At 37.3% G+C, this 17458-nt stretch overlaps 1 protein-coding gene across 8 annotated transcripts in view; it reads right to left on the bottom strand.

Annotated features, from left to right (window-relative positions):
• The window catches only part of ZBTB20 (zinc finger and BTB domain containing 20), a 460332-nt gene that overhangs the window by 385805 nt on the left and 57069 nt on the right, over nt 1-17458 (bottom strand). For all 8 annotated transcript variants that reach the window (XR_015771863.1, XM_088051419.1, XM_088051418.1 and 5 more), the window contains one exon: nt 530-589. The gene's annotated coding sequence lies outside the window, so the exon portion shown is untranslated. The remainder of the gene's footprint in view (nt 1-529; nt 590-17458) is intronic.

The following is a 17458-nucleotide window of genomic DNA, read 5'->3' as shown; positions in this document are numbered from 1 at the left end:
TTTAATAAGAAGGAGATTAGCAATTTTTAATACCTCCAGTGCTTTGTTATATACAATAGCACAATAACTGAATATTTTAATTGCTAATTATTTAGACCTCATTCAGTTCTCACTCAGGCAAAACTCCCATTGAGGGACTCTTGCCTGAGAAAAGAGCTACAGGATTTGTTTTACTGTAATTTGAAAAAACTTTATATATCATAAAAAACTATCAAGTAATAGTGAGAGAAAAATCATTAAATCCTTAGCAATATTAAATCCTACTGAAATTCCCATTGACTCTCAACACCAATGTTTTCATATTAAGTAAAACAGATAATTGCAGTTTACCAGTTGAAACTTACCTGTATAATTTATGCCCAGATATGCTGGTGGCTCTTAAAGAGGTCTAATAATGTTTTGATTCCTCTTACTGTATCCCTGCTTTTCCTGTGGGAAATCTCAGTTCAGATGTGATAAGGAAACAGCATTTCCAAACAATTATGATAGCAACACCTTCAGAAGCAGAAACATTAGCATTTGGTTTTACCTTTTGACTTCGGCCTCCAAAAGGGTTAAGAGCAGTTCTCAACACTTCTTTCTTATGCTGCTGTAAAGAAAATAAGTAAGTATGTTTAGGGATTTGCACACAAAAAACCTTGAGTTTTCATAACAGTCAAATAGCTGGTGTTCAGTGGGGGAAGTGGGTGGAATGCCATATATATATAAATACAGCTATCTGAAGGAAGACAAAACAAAGTCCTACACATTCACATGTAGTACACAGGTGACAAACAAACTAATTGTACTAGTATTTCAAATGTCATGCTATACACGTGCTTCAGAGAGGAAAGTTATACAGCTGGACACAAAATAATTATGGAGCGATACTTCAAAAAAGTAGATTTTTTTTTTTCCCCCATTAAGTGTAGTTTAATTCCTCTTAGGGATAAAAACAAATGTGTGTAACAAATAAAGTTTTTCCACTTCTGTTTGTCATTCAAATGCATTTTATAAATGGCTTTAATGACTAAAATGTTCAGAAAACCTGTCCGTTCTATAAACCAAGAATTAATAGAAGACCTAGTACCATATACTGTTAACTACCAAAATGTTCAGAAGTGGAGAACCTTTACTTATTTAGAAAGAAAGCACACAACGTGTTGCTTTCTCATATAAAGCAGATATAACACCAGTAGGCTTTCAGGCTCATTGTTTCCAAGCCTGACTTCCCACTGGCTCCCGGCTACTACAGGGATGGTTCTGCTTCTTTCTCTGAAACATGCTCAAAATTTCTTTTCGGATCTTGTAATTTTCCTTTTGTTTTCTGGGTGCTTTCTATCTGTGGTCTTTACAATCAAATGATGCATCCATCAGCATTTGAAGAAATTTTCCTATTATAATCCCCCAGGCTGTGTGGGTCAGTCCTGAGTGTACTCAGCATCATCTGCTGGATGGGAGCTTCCACTGTTTTCAGGGAAGAAGGTTTATTTTGCTTGATCTAAGGCTGTGCAACAAATGCTTCAGCTTTCCTAAAGCCTGCAGTTGCCTGAATAGAGAGAGGCTCGCTGGACAGCGGCTGTTAGCGCTTTCCAGCACTACACAAGGATGGTCTGGAACAGTCTGTCAGATCTGCACAGACAATGAATAAAGCAAAGCAGAAGGCCTAGATATTGAGTAATGAGGGTTAGGTTTTGACCTTTAAATGCTGCTGGATGGATTGCACAAGGTTATGTTTGATTCAAGTGACACTATAAGGTACAAAATTGTACTGTTTGTCTAAAGTCTACCTCATCTACCAGCTGCACCACTCTGTGCTTGCTGGCACACTAGAGAGAGACGGCTCTGCTGAGTGAGCCCAGTAAGAGAGGGTGGTACTGGGCAACCTGGAACAGCTGAAAAGCATGGAAAGAGCATGGGAAAGTATGACCACAAGGTGTGAGAGAAAATTTTCTATTTTAAAACCCATCGATCTGTCAGACCTCCAGCAGTGCTTAGACTCCTCATGCTCTGCAAAGGATTAAATCCAAGTCAAAAGTCTGTTTCTCTTCTCTGGCCTACTGGCAATTTGAAAATTTGTACAACTACTCATGATGACAAGCTACCCTCTTGTCAGCTGTAATTTTTGCCAGAAACTGCTGTACAAGTCTGTATAACTGTTACAGTTACTTTATTTTCACAATCATTAATTGATCCTTTCTAAACATTTGAATGCCTGAATTTAATTAGAGGCAACATTTCTGCCACAGTTTTTATAACTGTTTTTTAGACATGATTTAAATTCATCAAGCCTTATACTTGAGATGGTAATTTGTTGGACCAAGACAGCTGTTTCCAGGCCATACACTTTGTTTTCCATTCCAACCTCCGTGTTTAAACCTTGTGATTTAACTTAGATCAACAGCTTATTGGTGATTCAAATTATATCATATAAAATAATGCCCTCAAAATCTGATGCATCTGTATGACATCAATGGAGTGAAAAACTCCGCATGCAATTCAGGAAACCGCTTTGTTTTTTTCACTTTTACATGAAAGTTAACTCCATGTACTAAGCAGACGTGAATACTTCACACCATAGGCTCACTAGAGGCTTACTGGGCTCAAAGCTGTAAGTCTACCAGTCCTCTGAGAGGCTTGAGGTAGGCCACAGTGATTTCCTAGAAAAATGTGCTTTTCAGGATGAAGTAAATGAATGAAAATGAAAAGTAAATGAAAAAAACTTATCAACTCTGCTTTTCAAATATCTAATCAGAATGAGATCTACTACAAAATTAAGAAATATAGAAATGGACAACTTAAACATTTCTAAATTAAAAATTCCTCTTCCACTATACTAATTGCTTGTACAGTAACAAGAGCATCCTGTACTGCTGAAAATACAAACAAGAGGAACTATACAGACTTTTTCATTTCCTTATCTTGATGCCTTATAAGCTGCACGACCTTCTGACATTTGCTACTAATGAAAAAAACACTGTTCAGTGACCTATCATCAGATTAAGTGAAACTGAGATAAATACATTCCATTCAAGAAAATGTAAAGAATGTGTCACTTTTATTTACATTTTCTCTCAGGGTTATGGGGGGGGGGGGGGGGAAGGGGAGGCAATACTGTAGGATGGTAAATTTTCTCTTTTTAAGATCCTACATTTACGAACACAATTCAAAGAGTAAGATAAATTATATTAGCATTGCTCCGGTTCAGTTCCTTCCAAACACAGTCATCACACACACAAACTAAAGTCCAGCAGCAAGTGAATGAAAGAAATCACTGTTTATTAATGCTAAGAATACAGGAGCCAAAAAGAATCTCAGACATGATTCACTGTGAGAATACTCATAAATCTCTTGGCCTCTTTTGAGATTCAACCTGGCATGAAACTTGTGCAAAATGGACAGCGCATCACAAAAACGCTCTAAAAAAAACTAAAAAAAATGTGTGAGAACTTAATGTTTGTGGAAAAGTCTTATCTGGTGCACTTAAAGCTTGAAAGCCCCTCATTTCCAGGGCAGCATTTCTAGCAGGAGAAGAGATTGCCTCACACAGGCTCACCACTACCTCTCAGCTTTGAGCTGAGGGACCATGCTGAATGGTCAAGTTATGTGGCTTGTTCAACCCTTCACTGGACTTAAAACCACAGAGCAAATCTTACTGACTGTAGCAATGTGTTTTTGTGATATGGACTTTGGTCCACTGAGAACTACAGTTGAGATACCTGTTAACTTTTCTTAAGAGTCAAGCTTGTCTGTCTGGGAATAAAAATAAGAACACATCGAGTGACTAGCATTAAATTCCACGATAAAGACATTGTCTGAAGAATTTCTGAAGGAACCTGCCCAAAGCTGACTACTGATCTGGTCTGCAAGTATAAGATAAAGAACTGGACATGATTTGGCATTTTTGTGGGAAAGGAAGCTTCATACATGTAGAGAAAAAATTTACAGAAGCGACCGTGTTACAGTTACATCCTTCACACATGAAAAAGTCTTTCAGGAAACAATTTAAGTTCCCTGTGCACTACTCAAATCTATTTGAAAAATATTGCTTGCCCATATTTATCTCTGTGGAAGACTTGAATTAAATGTCTAGGCTCAGGACAAAATGATCTTTGAAGGCAACAGTCACATGATGGAGAAAAGGGAGCATCTGTAATGCTGTCTGCGAGGTTGATATGCTTTCACTTCATGTACCATAAGTTTACTTAAACAGAAATCATCACCTGGAACATGAGCAGCAAATGGCATTTTTAATATCAGAGGTACTAGCAATGAGCCTGTGCATTTCTTCAGAAGGAAATACCAGTGCAGACAGGGAATTAAAACATGCCATGGTAACAGATGAAGACTTCAACTGTCAACAAAATCAGGCTATTAATTTTCACATAAACAGTCTTTTAAAATCTTTGATTTTTAATATACAGTCCAAAGATCACTCTCACATTTCAGCAGCTTTTGTCTTTTAATGCCGATCACTTCAACTGACTTTTCACACTAGCCTGTGCTTTGTCTCCCCTTTGGAAAATGTGAGTGAAAATATCAAATGATATCTTATTCTGCCAAGACCAAAGGAACAGTTCAAACGTTCAAAAATATTAGTCAGTGGCCTCACTTAAGGCAGGAAGGGAATGTGATTAGCAGTGGGCAGGGGAGGAGGGGGGAACCAAACCCAAATCCAAACCTGTTCTCTTTCTCTATTTCAATCTATGCTCAGGGCGAGACTATGTGAAACAACAAGCAAAAATTACTGGACAGAAAACAGAGAATTATTTTGCTTCTCATCACATTCTCTTCTCAAGTGACAGATACTGAGATTCAAGAGGAGCCTGAGAAGCCATTAGCCTGTTCATTACCACTGAAAGCAGAGGTGCCCAGACTGAGCCACTTGGAATAAACTATCGCCTGCCAGAGGATGCAGTCTCTCAGTGGATGGCTCCAAATGTGGCTGGGAGAGCAACAGACAGCAACAACAGAGAAACTGTGGTCTCCTCAGAAGACAAGGATGTCAGACTTTACATCTCTCAGTTCACAGCATCTCCCCAGACCATAACTCACTCAAACAACAGAAAGCGGACACATGATGTGCCTGTTACCGATCTTTCTCTTCAAATTTCTGTGCTATTTCTGAAACAGAACAAGGCTGGAACTTTCCTTCGACTGAGATGAACCAAATGTCACCTCATAACAGAGACCTCTCTGTCTCTGGTCACTGAAAACACAAAGTAGGAATCAAAGGTGCTGCTTTTGTCTGAAAAATCATTATCACCTTTAAGATTTAATTCCCTCAAAACACTAGAGATTATTGTGGAGGAATGCAGAAGGGAAGTAAGAGACGACAATTCTCCATTCTCTCCAGAGATTATGTGTCCCTACAGATTTTGTTTTCTGTGCAGTACTTAACTCCTTGATGCCTTTTCTCTCATGATCTCTTCCTAGGCAGAAACTTCTTCAAATTTAAAAATCAGAACATGAGCCAAGTAAATAAAAATAAATAAATAAAGTTCAATGCCTATAAAAAGTACACAGACTAACCTGCTTAATTATTAACAAGTAAACATAACAAATTCTGAATTATTTACTTAATCTTTTTCAGCTACAAACCTCAGACTTTTAGAGCATGAAATACATGCTTTATTTTAGGACACAAACCAGGTATTTTATAAGGCTGTGGACTTTTTTTTTGGAGGCGGGGTTGTTTTGAAGAATATTCATTTCTTATTAACCCCCAAATACCTTCCTCTCACCAAACCATGCTGGAATTTTAAATACAGAAATAAGAGTTTTAGTATAAAGATCCTGTATTCACGTGTTTGCTAGTGAATAGGATGGCTGTTTCTGAACTGCAGCTGAGCAAAAATAAGATTCCTGTGAGGCATATACACCTTCCTCAGCTTCTATACATCTGCTAGGAAGATGCTAGATTCAGAGGGAAAACCTGGTGAAAATTCCAGACAGAAATTCTACAACAAAGGATAAAATAGCCCCAGTACAATCACTTTTTCTTTACTGAATAAAGCTGCCCTGCTGAAGCAACCTCATCTGTGCCACAAACAAAAAAAAAAAAGGTCATCACCACTGGCCCCTGAGGTTCTGACAAGATGCTGTTCTAGGTGGAACCTCCAGCTGGGCCCATCGTTATGTTCTCCCTCCTGACACATTGTTCTGCCTAACGCAGTGCTGATGTGACACTGCCTTCCCAGGCGATATGCTGAAAATGTGGGAAGTTCAAAGTTCCCTGATGGATAAAACAAGTGACATTTCTTTACCTGCTGAAGTTAGCACAGACCCTTTGAAGTCCCCAGCATTCAGTAGAGTAAAACAACACCCATCTCCTCCTCAGTAACCTCAGGCCATCACACAGTCACAACTTTTTGTCTGAACGGTAATATCATCATCATCATCACCACGGCAGCAGCATGGTTGTGAATCTCAACTTTTCTTAACTAGCATTTCACAGAAATTATTCTGTAATATTGCTTTTGAAGCCCTGGATTAATGATGTATCACAAAATCACAGGATGTGCTGCATTGGAAGGGACACACAGGGACATCAAATCCAACTCCTGGCCCTGCACAGTACACCCCAAAAGTCACACCATGTCCCCGAGAGCATTGTCCAAATCCTTCCTGAACTCTGTCAGGCTTGATGCTGTGACCAGTTTCCTGGGAAGCCTGTTCCAATGCCAACTCATATACTAATATTCCCTCAGCACTGATACAAATGTGTACAATGTGATATCTGATAACGTATTTATTAATCTACTCTTAATTGCTATAATGGTCAAACATAGTTTGTTCTTTTTTTCCCTGGTTTTAGATCTTAACAATTTTGTCAATATTTATGTACTATACTATTTTTTTCTTTTTTTTTTTTTCTGCCTACCGAAGCCTTCAAAGGATGCAATTCAGGATTCAGGAGATGAGACAGTTAATCACAGAGTTGGCTTAGTCGCTAATTTAGGTGGCCTACTTATGTTAGCAACATTTTATTAGCACATTATGCTGTGTATTTAATATTTAGTACACTGTATGAGAATGGTTTACTGTGTACTGCTCACATAAACGACTTACAAATTCTGTTTGACACATAGAGAAGAGTGTATAAGTAATACATGTATTTCTGAGTATACCTAATGCTACAGAAAATAAGGATAAGTAGAAGGCATGCAGAGAAAACGCTAAAATATATCTTTGATGGACTTAAAGGCCAGCTTACACATACTTCAGTAGACAAAAGATGCAGCATTAGTGATATATGCACAATGCCCTTGAAGCATCCCTTCTTTAACTTTTGATTGCAAATCTTCCTCAGCTGAAGGAAAAGGACTTTCATTCAAAATTGTTGAAGTCTCACAATGGAAACAATTGCAACAAAACAAACAGCAAATCCTCCCAAAACCTTTTGTATTTTACTAGACCCAGAAGACAAAGTAGGATCTTTCTTTGAGTTTGGAAGTGCTTTCAGGACATTTTTCAAGAGGCAGATAAGTTAGCTATGTCTTCATGAATTATGCAGCTTTTCCAGTGTGTACTTACACAATGCTAGCTGGAAGCCCCTGGGAAGGATGCCCAGTGCATATGAGCAGCAGGTGGTACCAAAGGAGAATTGCTCAGCCAAAGCAGATCCAAGTTTTCCTTGAAGAGTTCAAGAGCAGATCTGAGCAGGGATTCCACTTATCTGGCTATATAGCTATAGCTGTTTTGGTTATATTGGTGTTCAGAAGTTACCACTGAAAAGGAGATTTTAACTTTAGTCCTCAGTGAGGAGGAAAAGTATACTGGATTTTGCACTCCTTCTATTTGCAAAGTGAATCAAAGCTCAGGCATCTGTATAGGCCAGAAAAGGGAAAATCACAGAATCCTTTAGCCTGACATGAATCGGTCCTATGTCAAAACATAATAACAAAACTCATAAGCAGTCCTGGTACAATTCATACATTTGTTTTTGATCTCTAACTAGTGAAACATTCACATTTACCAGAAATACATTTTTCTGTTATCAATGGACAGGTGAATTTAACAGAGTGAAGAAAGGATGATAACCTCCCAAGACAAGTGGTCTCCAGTTGACTCTGAAGCTCACAATACCCCAGCTAAGAAGCAAAAGGTCATCAAAAAGCAAGAAAACTTACTTGTAATCAGTTTTAGCTTTTTGTATTTCTTCTGCTGCATAATTTGTCAATATATCTATCAATCGTTCTATAATGAGGTTGCTAAGACAGATGCTAAGACTTCAGTAAATATCAAATTTCTTTTGTGTAAAAACAGATGATCACAGCAAAAGCATTTTTTTTTCTGCTGGTAAAGTATTTTCAGTATTATTACAAAGGACTCTTACTGTTTATTACAATCCCTGACAAAATATCAGTTCCAAAGCTTTTCCCACTATCATCAGTTGATGTTTGTCAAGTGACATTCAAAACATTTTTATTTTTAAAAACAAAAACAAAACAAAATTGAGCCCATTTTCCATTCTTTTTATTCTTGTACTTTACTGGATTTTTCAATATTACTCCAATACATGTATAAGACTTACATGGCATACCTAAAATGCCTAACAATAGAGAAATTTAATTCACATTTCCTCTAGGAAAAAAACCCACAAAACAAAACAATCTATAAAACCTCTTAGAAAATGTGTCTTTCCCCAGTTATATTCAGTGGGGAACATTAAAAATTCAATATTTGCCACTTTGCAATGACTTCTGGACACAAAACAGTTCCTTCATGCTGCAATAGGTTTGTCTAGTCTAAACATAGAGGGAATTAGAACAAAAATACACACTTGAAACAGTACTAAACATAACACCCACAAAACATCTTTGATCCTGACATCATTCTTCCCCTTATTTTTTCCAAGTCATTCCTACCATTCATTACAGATATTTATTTTTTATAAAGATTAATGTATAAAAATCAGTATATAGAAATCAAGTAACAAGAATGGGCCTAATTAAAAATTAATAATATTACAAAAATAACTATTATATTAATCAATATGAAGACTGAGATGTTCAGATCAGTGGCACATTTTTAGTTCTAACATTCATTCTGCTTTAAGGACATGAGGACAGTTGATTTAGTAAAAGCCTTAGCTGAGATAATGTCAATATATAGTATTTGGATTAAAACTGTGTTGGGAGCTATATTGCAAGCTAGCAGATATCTCCATTACAAGAATGCATCATATCTTATAGGACAAATACAAAGTTTGTACAGATTAAGATTTGAAAAAACAGCCTAAAAGGACCTCCTCTTTTAGCTGAAAATTCACCAGCAACACTGAAGGGATAGTTGTGGATCAAACTTACCAAAATCAATAAGATTCATTTAACTCACTGCTTATTACACAGCAGAGCTTTTAAATCAAGAAAGCTTTAGTACAAATATTTTCCATAGTAAAATCTGTTTCTTGAAGTGATACCCCTCAAAATATGAGATCCACTTGATATTTTTAATGGGCCCTACATACATGACTTTATCTGTCTTTTTCTCAAACTTGCACCATTCTTTCATTTAATACTGGTCAATGGATTGGTTTTGTCCTGTTATGTTAAAGGAGACTAAACAAAGATTCTGAAACAGGTCATATAATACAAAAGCATGCTTTCTGATAATAAACACTTTATATTGCAGTAGAGTTTGGACATTACAGCAAGATTGATGTATCAGGCACTCCTAATGAGTGACACAGACTGGAAGACAGTTGTCACTAGAAAAAAATTTTTCAGACAAGCCAGCCAAAGAGTGAAAGAGCAGGAACAACTTTTTCAGATGAGCTGAGACACACAGTTTGGAGTTGTTCAGGAAATCTGTGACAAAATACAGTGTTGAACTTTTATCTCGGGTTACACTCCACTGCTTTAACAACAAAGCCTTCCTTCCTCTCAATTATATAAAGCAAAAAAATCCCAGAATTGCATCTACCCCATTAACTGAGCAATTCCAAACATCATGCTAGTTCAGATTTGAAGAACTCCAGCATCAACCATCTCAAAGCACTTTACAGCAAAACCAAATAGAACTAAGTTATCCTCGCTGTGCAAGTAGTGAAACAAAAACATAAAGGCATTAGGGTAAAGTCATCTCATCTAACTTTGGCCATCTAAAAGACACTGTGGCCTAGGCTGCTTCCTTCACTACTGGAACAAGGTGAGCAACTTGAGAGTGCAATTCCTTCTCTTCTCAGATACCCAGCTAAGTCAATCACCAATGAAATGCTACCCTCTCTTCTGCCTATTCTTTCCACCTAGCCTAAAGAGACTAAATGCTTCATGTGTAGCTGAGTGAGCTACAGATCTCTATTCCATCACAAACTACTCTTTCCTGTTCTCTTCCCTTTTTCCTGTGAAACAAAAAGCCAGTGAGGGGCTAAGGTCTGTATGTGCTGACTAGTGAGCACACCCATGGGGAACACTAGGTGCACATCTGTGAGGGTATTGACAAATTGCACAATGCTTCTTAGTGGCCAGGGATTCAGACATTTCCAGAGGTACTGGCAACCAAACAAATGGCTGTAAGTCTCTAGGGCTAGCTCAGATTTGTGCTGCTCTAAGCCCAGAGTGCAAGCCCAGAAGGAATATCCATGATGCTGTCACATTATAAATAATGCTAATAAATGAAACTCATGAGAGTCAAAATGAATTTTTTTTTAATAAGAAAGGTGATGAAAGTCTACTATCAAACTTTGATCACAAGTCCTATTATTCAGAAAAGGAAATACCTCTGAATCTCAGTGAAAATTAATCTGTATGTGGCTGAAACTACTTTTAAAAACTAGGAATAACTGCATAGTTTTCTCTGTCAACTGAAAGATCAGATTTAGGCATCCAAAAACGTTTGACTTTTCTATTGCAGATCTGCACACATCAGAAAAATCTGGCACTACGCTGCATGATAGGACCTTAAAGCTCTGAAGTAACTGTGAAGCGGCATTTCAAATAGCTCTCAAAATGAAAACTGGTTAACACAAAATTAGAGTGATACCTCCTCCAACATTAAAACAGACACTGGGAACGAAAAATTCGTTGTCTTGCCTCTCCCACAAAAGAATGACTTTGACTAACAGCTTCCATTCTATGCATAGAAAGTTAAGTAATGTATTTCTGTGTTTTTGCCAAGTAAAGCCTGGGAAGAAGTTCTCTAAAGAAACCACAGGGTACCAATGGAGTCCCATGAAAAAATACCAGCACTTTCACTCAATCACTTTCAAAGTTCTAAAGGGAATGAGAATCAGACTGCAAATTCAAGCTTCTCTTTCTTCAGTTCCTGGCAAAAAGCACCGAGTCAGGTACATGGAAAAGCACTGAAGTCTTGCTTTTAAACAAGTAGTGCTGTGTGGTGAATGGGCCTGAATCCTACAGGCTCATCCCAAGCACAGCAGTTCCCAGGGAGCCAGTGCTGGGAACACCAGTGCCATGCTCCTGCCTCCCAGCCTCAGCAGGTCCCTCTGCTTAAAACGAAAGCAAGGTGCTAACAGCCATGGTTATCTCTTATCAGCAGAGAATAATCAGCATTTAAAGCAGCAGCTAAAGATCAACTCCCAGTGTTTCCAGCTGAGGGGAGAGGAGGCAGAGGGATGCGAAGGAGCCGCAGATCCTGCCACTGGGAAGCATAGCAGCACTTGATTAGCTCATTTGTCAGAGCAGAAGGATCTTCCAGGGCAAGAGTAGTGGAATTCCTTTCCTAGTTATAAACTTACATGGCAGAGCTTACCACCCTCTTCCATACATGCAAAATGTATTCATTAGACCTGCCCACTGCAAACAGAGCTGTGCTAAACAAAAAATACCTACCGAGAAACAGCAGTGAGTCTTTCTCCAGGTAACAGGACAAGAAAACAAATGGAAGAGCTCTCAGTGATGATATGATGCCTATATCCATATACTGATAATGCTAACACTAATAATTCTTCCTGAAGGTACTACCCTATCAATAACACTTTTGGACAATTTTTTTAAGGGTATGAAAGTAATTTTAAGACTTTTCAGAGTAATATCTTCACATCTATCTACTACAGTTAACTTTCCAAATCACCATTATGCATAGGAATTAGACTGACTGTTAATGTTTATTTTTATGGGGAGGAAGAAGAATATCTCAACTCTGAACTTTCCCCTTTTGTTAATGATTAAAAATTTAATTAAATATTAACTTTATTAAATTAGTAATTCATATGACACACCTAAAATTTACCTACAACACATACTAGCAAAATCTGTTTGTTGCTTTGGGGGCAGGCAGATGGAGTGGGTGAAGGATCCAGAAAAAACAAAACAGTTTCCACAGAACTATATAGAACATCTTCTATTTCTCTGAGAATAACATCTATTATTTAGCATGGAGCAAATATGTTCAGAGGCTAAATGGTCTCTTTCAAATGACAGAGGTATTTTTTTTCCTCTTTTCGTTTAGTACAACATGCCTCTGATATACCAAAATAGCTTTTATTTAAAAGACAATCTTTATTAAGTAATTTTTAAAATGGGAATTACAATATGTACCAGCAAAAATTGCTTGGCTGTTTACTTAGTGATTCTTTACAGTGGCCAATTATTTTGCCAATGGGCAAGATGAAATCTGTTACAAAGAATAAATGGGACTTATACTTTAAATCCCATTCATAGCAGAGAGTTATTTTGTTTTTAGGTCTGGTCACTGAAAAAAAATTGAGACATTAAATTGAAGGCTGTATCATACTTCAACAATAATAACTGGTGCCCCAAACACTTTCCACCACAAATCTCGCTGGCAGGATTCCTACTTTACAAGAGAGCAAAAGCTATCAGAAAAACAAGTCAGGGTGAGATAAAGAACAGGAGAAAATAAAAGGTTTCCTAACTTCCAGTCTTTTGTGAGAAATGATTAAATTTCTATTTCTAACCCAGAGACATTACATCATCTTATGTTTTAAAGAAAAAAAAAATCCTGCCTTTTAACATCTCTCTTGTATCATCCACCTTTGCATCCATACCTGGGTAATCCAGTATCATGACTAAAATAATCCATCAGGTAGGTATCATGGCCATTCAAATCTACATGTGAGTGTAAAATTTCAGTCCTTACAATATTGTTTACCTGTGTGAGCCCCTTAAAACACGGAGCATTTCTGTTCAGCAGAGTCCCTCCAATGCTCACACTCAAACAACCCTCCCTGTGACACCACAGGCAGCGCTTCCCAGTTACGTAGGGTCATGCTCAATTAGAAAAAGTCAAGAGTTAACAGCAGGATGCTGTAGAGAAAAAGCTAAACTTATGAACATGTTCAGATTGCCATTGCCCAAAAATCTGAGTAATGTTCCAGATATGTTATGTTAATCTGTTACACAAGATTGCTGTAATGTGAATATTTTTTTAAAGAGTACATGAGGGTGGTGTTGGGGGTTGGATGAAGGCACATGGCCAAAGTTATTACAGAACTGAAGAGGATTATTTTAATTATTATTGTACTATTAACCCTCTGCATGGTCCTATTTTACCAATGCCGTTGTGTTTATGACTCTAATGATCTATAACCATTGTACTTGAAATTACTGTTGATCACTGAGCATTTCAGAATAAAAACAGGTATGATTAGATGTGTAAACCTCATTTGAATGCAGTTTTATGCATAGAATGGATTTCTATCCACTAAAAAACAGCCCTTAATAATAAGATATCAAGGAAAACACAGTGTGAAATGATATTTTCTGAATGTGATCAGTGTATTCTAGATACACCTCATAATGAATGTGACCAAATACTGAACACAAACTGAAGAACAAACCCTTTGTGTTGATGCAAAATTTGAGTGGCAGGAAAAAAACATTACAGAAGATAAGGGTTTTCATTCACAATGCAATGTAAATTAAAAAACCATGGATACAAAAGAGTAGAAACAAGAAAGGTAATATAACAAACTTAAATTTCACCCTTCATCTTTACAAGGATCAAAAGAAGGGCACACATCTTCATTCTAGTCAAATGGCCACTATAATAACAAATTACAGTAGCTCATACAAGAAATAAAATATGAAGGACTCGGTTATGTTTTAAATTGAAGGAATGCAAACCACAACAAAAAAAAGAAACAAAACAAATTGTAAAGTCTATAGGGATTCCTTTTTCTTTAAATGAGGGGCAAAATATACATTCAAGTAAGGTATATCTATATTTATGCAATCACTTTGCTGTTGACTTCACTGGGAACAACATGAAGCTCGGAGACTTCCCTTACCAAGCCTATTTTTACTCTAAATAGGTCTTGACGGTTGTAGCTGCAAAGCCAAAAAAAAAAAAAAAAAAAATTAGGCCAAATTTTATGTGGTCATGCTAGCGTGGTGGAAAAGCTTTTGTGAGGATTTGCTGCTGTTACTGCATTTGTACATCTGGACCCCCACAGACCTCAGAAGACTTAGACATCCATAGATACTTACACGGATTATTAAATGGCCTGTTAGTAAAGAGAGGTGGATTCAGGACACTGACACATTTGAAATTGGTATCTGCAACTGGACCCTGACATTTCATTTGGATACTTAAAGCATTAATGTTATTGTATCCTGAGGACCTATATTAACAAGTTTGACGTAACAGATGGAAGCTTTTTCAGAAAAATGTAAACAGCTGATCTGAGAAGCAGCACTTTCTATAGACAGAACTTACAGTGAAATATAGCACTCTACTGTTTATTCCAAACACATCATGGCATTGTAAGTAGTCCACTTTATGCAGTGGAGAAATACAGTTAAATGTAAAAGGAACACACATCAAGAAAAGAACATTCTCCTCCAAGTTCTCTGTTTCTGACCTATCACAAAAAAAAACCAAAATCAAGAAAATTGTTGCTCTCTATAAGCCATAGCAGATAATTTGAACCAAACCTCACTGAGTCTTCTTGCAGGGCTAGTTATTGCTCATTCTCGACATCATCACATTTCTGAATTTTGCTAATTTAAATATTATGCTAATTTTAATATCTATTAGACTAGACCTTACTGATTGTCTGTAATGTGAGTAGCTTTTTAAACATATACTTGCAAACCTGATCCTCAATAAAAATAAACAAACTGCTTAATTACAAAAAGAAGCACAAAAAAGCAGGATTTTCTGTGGAAATGGGGTTTTAACTATTCTTCTTGGATTACCCTCTTTGGTCTTCAAGTTGCATGACTGTTCTTGCATATCTGTTTTAAGGGCATATTAATAATATCAATGATTAAAAATACAGGACCATCTAGTTTCTGAATTTTTCATGTAGTATATTTGCTTTTGCACATATTAATAATATTGGAAATTAATTGGAAATTAATAACAATAACAATTAATAACATATCTGACTGCTTCTTGCACGATTTCTGTGATGCACTAATAAAAGACACTTTAAGAAAAGTTTAAGAAAAGAAAAGGAAGTTCAGTGCTCTGGAATGATAACTGCAGTTACCATGTTTCCCATGTTTACAATGGGAAATTACCTACTGGACAACCCTGCCCAGAATTCTTAGGTTGAAATGGGACAAATTTCAGTTTGTGGAGATAAAGATCCAGCCTAGGCATCATTAGCAGCAATGCTTGTAAGCTGTCCTCTGTTACAAAAGATGAAAGATGGAAAACTGTAGATCCTACATGAGTGAAATATGCAACAGATTCCCAGAGCTGTATCTGAACATGGCTTTGGGGTTTTTTCCCTGGGAAAATAAGAAAATCTAATTATTTAAGGCAGCATTCCCAAGTAATTGATAGGCTTATCTTAATAACTTGGTTAAATAAGTAAGCAACAAGAAAAAGAGATCCATGTTCACAACAGGCAGTGAAAGCAGCGCAGAGCTGCAGGATGTGGACTGCTCAGAAGTAGCACTAAGGCTCTGTGGTCAGACTCCAACTTGCATACCCTTTTATTCAGATGCTCTTCTCTTCCTGTGAGTCCATAACACGCTTTTATAATATCGCTAGTATGCATCAGAGAAGAAATATCCACATTTATTAGGCTTATGACAATGTAAACACCATTAGAAGTGGCTCTGGTATGACAACCCTCATTTTGCATTTCTCCATTTCTAACTTCCTTTGTCAATGCTCTCTCTCATCCACTTAACGCTTTCATTTATTGTCTCAAGGCCAGATTTTCAGTACTTTCTGTTCATCTCCAGCTCTCTGTCTGCAGCTTTGTATGACAAACTGACTCCCCTGCTGTCATTTGGGATACTTTAACTGGGCAAAGTCCACATTCAGTTACTTTAAATATTTCTTGAGTATCTATTCACTCCAAGCCTTAGTGATCTCCAGACTTTAGTTTACATTCTTTAAGATCTGATTTTTGCCCCAAGTCCAGTATTTTTACAATATTACCTTTATATAAAACAAATGTTCTAGTACATGCAGAAGATTAAAGGAATGAAGGAAGCACTCAGCTGTCCTTTAATTTTACATGTGTTTAATGTTATCTTGGAGAAATGTATCTATTTTCATTTTGAACCTGATCTGCAAACTATGTTGGATGATTGTACAAAGAGCCAGCATGCGAGAGGCTTAAAGAAATAAAATGGAGCCAGGAACAAGCACAGGATGTTCAGTGGCAAAATCCACTGGATAACGTTTGTTTACTCTCTTGGTACTTCTGACTTTATTTACTATATCCAGAGGATTGGAATCCAGAGGCAATCAGGCTGGTGGGTTTTGTCTGGCCTCCTACACACAGAAAGCAGCTAGACATTTCCAGTCCGGGTTCAGCTACCCAACTCTTCTTCTAGTCTTGGGGATGGAGATGAAAGCAGGCTGTTTCAATTAGCCTGGCTATAGAGATGATCTGGAGCTGCGAATTAATTGATTTGAAGACCAAGAGGGACAGCTTCTACATAATAGAGGCCATGGAATTTCGCTCTGTAATTACAGTTAAGTTCAGCTCCAATCCAATAGAAATCAAAGGTGACCATATAAGGCCCATCTCTAATCAAAAGTGGCTCTTTTCCCTAACCACTAAGTGTAAAATATTCCATGTTTCTTTCTATTTCAAAAAGCCACCTGGGTCTAAAGTGAACCTGTGTGAAAGATCTTTATTCCTGTATGGACAGGAACAAATTTTCCACTGCTGCGTGAAAAGACTAGAACAATGAAAGTATTGGGAAGGGAAGCGGGAGGGGGGAGCAAAGCTCTGCCTTTTTGGCAGTACTTGCAGCACATTAGTTAGGGTAGGTGGAGTCCTGCTGGGTCTAACCAACAGCTCAGATCCCCTGTAACATTTAAGTGGCCCCCAGCTTTACACAGTACATCTCAGGACAGGGAGAAAAAGCTCATATATACATATATGTTAAAAGACGCAAAATTCTAGAGCGTGTATCCAAAGCAGATCAATTGCCTTTGCGATAATCTCAAAACAAAATGTTCCACCAGCAGAACAGATAAGAAGAGCCAAAAAATGGAAAACACTTGCTACCAATTTATTGCAGTCACCCATAAACTATTACTAGAACATTATGTATTGGGGTTCAAGCCAGAAAGCTAT

Source organism: Pseudopodoces humilis, chromosome 2, assembly GCF_049639895.1.
Source record: "Pseudopodoces humilis isolate 2021_Gansu_Grassland_sample_001 chromosome 2, ASM4963989v1, whole genome shotgun sequence".
Lineage (NCBI taxonomy): Eukaryota > Metazoa > Chordata > Aves > Passeriformes > Paridae > Pseudopodoces > Pseudopodoces humilis.
This window is presented reverse-complemented; position numbering and strand designations above follow the sequence as displayed.